We start from the raw sequence: 5350 nt of genomic DNA on the forward strand, positions 1-5350 counted from the left end.
GTTTTTGAAACAGAACCTCGACGTCAGTTAAGCATCAATGTCAGGATTGCTACACAGTAGTATGCTTAAGATATTTTATATCATATGTAAGCCTAACTGTTGGTCTGTTTTTAAAGTATTTTTACTCTTAATGTCATATATTTGTTGCGCTTGTGCATTCATGAGAACCATGTTTCATTTTGGCAGATGTTCTGATGATGGGCTAAGGCCAAAACGTGTCATAAGACATAATTTTTAACTAAAAGTAATCAGTTGATTGTAGCAACCTAAAAGACTTGCTCAAACTCCAAAGATATTTATATTTTTGCCCTTACAGCTTTCAAATATAGCATTTTTAGTTTTTCCACTAATTGCCTGTACAGTGTCTGTATTTATTCAGCAACTGCGTCTATTGAAAACATATACTGTCGGACAGGCCTGGTGGAAAGACTGGAAATTACAGGAATTTGACAGAGGTGTGGGTTTATTGAATTTTTCTGGAAATTAGTTGTGCAAGTAATCTCTTAGCAGAAATATTCAGATACTCCATGTTTGGTGCAGCCATGTTACAGGCAAGCCTCACTCGTACTCTATTGTTATCACATCTTACTGGGCATCTCCTGATAGTCTGCATTTACATACAGAGTTGGATCGCACCTCAAGCAGTGTACTTGCCTTCTACGGGCTGTGGATTTCCACAAAAACCACCCAGACACATGTGAGTGATTACCTTTCAGTTTAACCTGCCTCTTCCTCCCTACCTCACTCCACATTTCAATTTTGCCTGCAGCAATGGGTTAGCTGTACTGCGAGGCCCTATAGCGAACTTTTACTCTTTCATGTATCTGGAGACGAATATCGACTTGCTCGCTTAGTCGTAATATAGCAAAATAAATCGTAGCTTGGGAGCTGTAGTTGAACCAAATAAGGTACACAGAGATTTAGATTTTTAGCATTTTATTTTGATGAATAAATGCAGCAAGAAACATTTAAATAGTGCAGTGAAATTTAAATAGAGAGAGAGGCAGCAACACGGTTGTCACACCTGTAACAAAAGAAATAATTCGTTAGAGCGAAGTGAATACTTTCGAAAAGGAAAACATATACATGGTTACACAGCTCACAAACAAAGCATTTATCCAAACGTTTACACTCGGAAACCCAATAGCAAAGCAAAAGCAGAAATCTGCTGCCTCAGATTTTCAGCTAGGGGCATTTTAGAAAACATAACCATGAAGTGTTGTGGTTAACCACGGAGAAGTGCAAGAAACAGCGTAGAGAGATATCTCTTTAAAATATTTGCAGCTGTGAGTCTAATCGAACTTTTTCGGGATCAACAATTTAAACAACGTAGAGAGTACACTGTTGGAAATCTGCACTTTTATTTAGTGATAATACTTGATAATTTTCTGAAATCCAGCATCTCTCTTATCTTACTCTCGTAACTCCTACGTGAGATATACAATGGTGACAGTATAATAGTCACACAGTCTTCTTCGAATTCAGATTATCTGAGTCGCGAAATCTACTGAGCAGAGTTTTGTGGGAACTATGTCGTCTTTCTTCCAAGGATTACCTTTTAATTTCCCCGAGCATTTCTGTTATACTTTCATATGGGCTACACCGACCTGTTACAATGCAGCATTGCATCTCGAGATTCATAAAATGTCTATTGTCCGACCCGTCTGATAATTCCAAACACTGAAATAGCGCTCTAGAGTAGGCAGTAAGCTGCATGACGCACAAGAACTTTTACAGCTATTTGGTAACAAGATGTAACGTATCTAATGTACTTCAAAGTTCACATCTTTAATCAAGAAGCTGTCGCTTGTATCGAAAGCTGAACATATTTCTGAGTGGAAAGATGTGTGCTCGTTTGCATTTGACAGTGTTTGAAACGTGACGTTTGAGAGGGTGAACGAGCAAGGCTACGTGGTTGTAATGAAGGTTTGTACCTAATCTCGGGACCACCAATGGTGAGATTGGAAAAGTGATGTTAGAAGCATATAATAATATGGAACTTTTGTGCTTCAGAAAGATGTCCTGAGCTTTGTGTCTCTACTTCCTGGATCACAAGTTCTACACCTCACCTGTGTGCAGCGAGTTTCAGAAAAGAAGCAGAAATATGGCAAAATATTTCAGTATGTACTCTGAGACTCGATAGAACATAATCATTGCAGTAAACTAATTGATTCATGTCTGCAAAAGAGGCATCTAATCTTTTGTGAATGTCTTTTGAATCAAGTCAGAAAATCTCAAGGCGTTCTTGCAACAAGCCTTTCGATATGTATTTTCTATGCTAGTATCGATTATTTGATATCACTACTTGGGCTTGAAAATAATATAAGTTAGGTTATGCCAACGATGGCAGTCATATCAAGACGAAATTCATCATGTACGTAGTGTCAATGTCACTTAATAAAAAAATTATAAAAATTTTAGTATACCACCAAAGAAAACTGTAAATATGGTGTGATTCGGATAATGTGAATAATGTATTCGGCATTAACTCTAATATTAGAACTAGCAGCTGCAAACGTTTCCTTTTGCGTTGGTGCTCACCGTGTTGGACTTAAGGAAACAGTGATTCACTTGGAGGTGGCAGAGCCCTTGGTGCCAGACGCGCAGTTTGTGCAGGTGCACGAGGGACCGCAGTTGCAGCTGGAGCCCTGGCAAGCTGGAAAACAAAACAGACCACTTCAGAACGTACTCAAAAAACACAGGGATAACACTGACAACCTCGGCGAATTTTACGTGTTTTTCCCTAACTTTGATATTCACTGGTAAACAGGAGCTTCAAGAGATTTAGATGTCGCTGAAGTTAACATGTAATTTTGTAAAATAAAGACACACTTTCGGTAAATGACTGACAGTTAAGACTAGATCAGTAAGAATATACTGTGTGTAAGCACTGGGATGATCAAGCCATGGAAATATGAGACAACCATCTCAACATCAAAAGCTGCTGAATTTGAAGCTTGACTGTTCACCTACCTACGCAGCAACAACATTGATTAATAGTACCGAAAAAAATGCGACGTTATTACTGCAGTCGGCCTCTGCAATATTTCAGAATAAGCACCCGATTTGATTCACAATAACCTTAACGATCTGTCTGAAATGTAATCCCATGAATATTACCGCCATCACATGACTAACAAGTTCCTGCAACACGTTCGAGATTACAGCTAAACTGATAAACCAAATGACTATTTTCTTCGTCACTGCCTACAAACATCATGTCTTATGACCATATTACAACTGATTCCAAGAAATTAACACTCTAAAATAGGAGTGTCATGCTAGATGCAGCTTGCTTGACGTATCCCATACACTACTAAGAAGTGGTACTGTACATAAAATTATTGTAATATCAAATCATAGTCCACAAAGCAGCAGCTCTTCGCTTGAAAGAAAGTAGCCTTGTGTACTTATTTTTAAAGCATAAAAGTGCTGGCGTAATTATTTACAAATAAAGTTGGTTATATGGTCTTTGGGACTTTTATAAATTATCCGTAAGCACACAATTTTTTCGTCCATAAAGGACAGCCTCATGATGTTAGCGACTGATCATTAAATAATTAAAAAAACAATTTCCGTTTATTGTTCAGTCTCAGTCGCACATTTTTTTAATTAAATTGCGTGTTTCGGCCATCTGGATCATCTTCAGATCTCAGTAGTTGCGTCTTGTCTAGTCAGAAACTCATACCAGTCTATTGTGTACGAGTTTTTGAACAGACAAGAAAGTTGCTCATTCTACTATTTAGATCTGAAGATAATCCAGTGATCGAAACGAACAATATATGAGAAATATTTCAACTACAAATACAAGTTGCCGATGACGAATATTTCGTCTATTGTGATAAATAAAACAGTTTTATGTGTCTCTAACCTAGAAGTCACAAGATGTAGCGATACTAAAGAGTGACTATATCATGACGAATATTTCGTCTATTGTGATAAATAAAACACTTTGATGTGTCCATAACCTTGGAGTCACAAGATGTAGCGATAGTAAGAGTGACTACTGCTATACTGTGTTGTAGGTAATGAAAATTGCAAGCTTTGACTTATTGTTAATGCTAGGAAACGGTAGTTCATCTATAAACATTATTCAGAGAACACTTTTACTACCCATGCTGGAATAAAAGGGAACTTTGTATGTGTATAGCGTAGGGCAGTACAAATGGTGACAGATTTATCTCATTAGTGGGATATTGCAAAATGATTTTTTGAAAATTTTCGAAATCTCAGACATAACTGGGAAAGCGACTAGCACCTATCGAAGAGGAGTTCAGATGTAGATGATGGCACCTGAATGCTGGAACCCAAAATTTATTGGACGTCAGATGCCGTCTTGAGAAGAATCAACACAACAAACTGTCATCATCTGATGACATGAATACACCGCAGTAGTAGAATTAGGGTTAACTGAATTAGCGCACAGGTTTTCCAGAGAAGATGACTAACAATGACGATTTCTCCCTCGCTTTGACTTCACCAAGACGCAGAGAGGACTAGGAATAAAAAAGTGCCGGCCGGGGTGGCCGAGCGGTTCTAGCCACTACAGCCCGGAACCGTGCGACCGCTTAGGCAGCAGGTTCGAATCCTGCCTCGGGCATGGATGTGTGTGATGTCCTTAGGTTAGTTAGGTTTAAGTAGTTCTAAGTGCTAGGGGACTGATGAACTCAGAAGTTAAGTCCCATAGTGCTCAGAGCCATTTTTTTTAAATAAAAAAGTGCTCTACACGGTTAAGCACTCTTGACAGTCATTTACGTTAGCCACTCCCAGTCACTGACAACAGATGTAAACGGCACTTAGTTATTTGTATCATACAGCAAGGCAAAGTTAACTTACTTTCTCCAGTTCCGCAGCAAGGGTCAGGCATGTTGGCTGGCTGTGGTGAGCGGCTCGAAGTTTCAGTGAGAAATAGTGGCGTCTGCTGACGACTGAATGCCTACCGCCGGCCCGCCACGGCATATATAGATGGCGTCGTGAGCTTGGTGCCGTGCGCAGCGAACTGCACTCGCGGCATGGGCCGTGAACTTCACGGAATCCCACGCTAAATTACGCTACGCTACGCTGCTGCCGCCACCAGCCACAGGCAGCGCCACACGTATCGGCTGGAAGGGGGGGGGGGGGGGGGCAGGAGGGGTGCCCTGCTGCTGTAGCGCGCCACTCCGTGGTCGGCCATGAGTCACGATTACGAGCAGAAAGCGGAAAACAGTCTCACTCTTTCGAAGCAGTGAACATTTACCGAAGCGGCGCCAGCACCAACAGCTGTACAGGAATGCGAACTCTAGCAATAGCTTTCAAGTGTTACTTATGTCTGAATTTAGCCGGTCATCGTGAACCATCGCGCGATTCTTTC

General features: G+C 40.3%; 1 long non-coding RNA gene across 1 annotated transcript; it reads right to left on the bottom strand.

Annotated features, from left to right (window-relative positions):
• Positions 1-919: 919 nt before the first annotated feature.
• Positions 920-5044, bottom strand: LOC124805282. The gene is made up of 3 exons (XR_007017426.1): positions 4837-5044; positions 2542-2656; positions 920-1024 (listed from the first exon to the last, which is right to left on the bottom strand). It is a non-coding gene; the product is annotated as an uncharacterized LOC124805282 (long non-coding RNA).
• Positions 5045-5350: the final 306 nt, after the last annotated feature.

Source organism: Schistocerca piceifrons, chromosome 7 (assembly GCF_021461385.2).
Source record: "Schistocerca piceifrons isolate TAMUIC-IGC-003096 chromosome 7, iqSchPice1.1, whole genome shotgun sequence".
NCBI lineage: Eukaryota > Metazoa > Arthropoda > Insecta > Orthoptera > Acrididae > Schistocerca > Schistocerca piceifrons.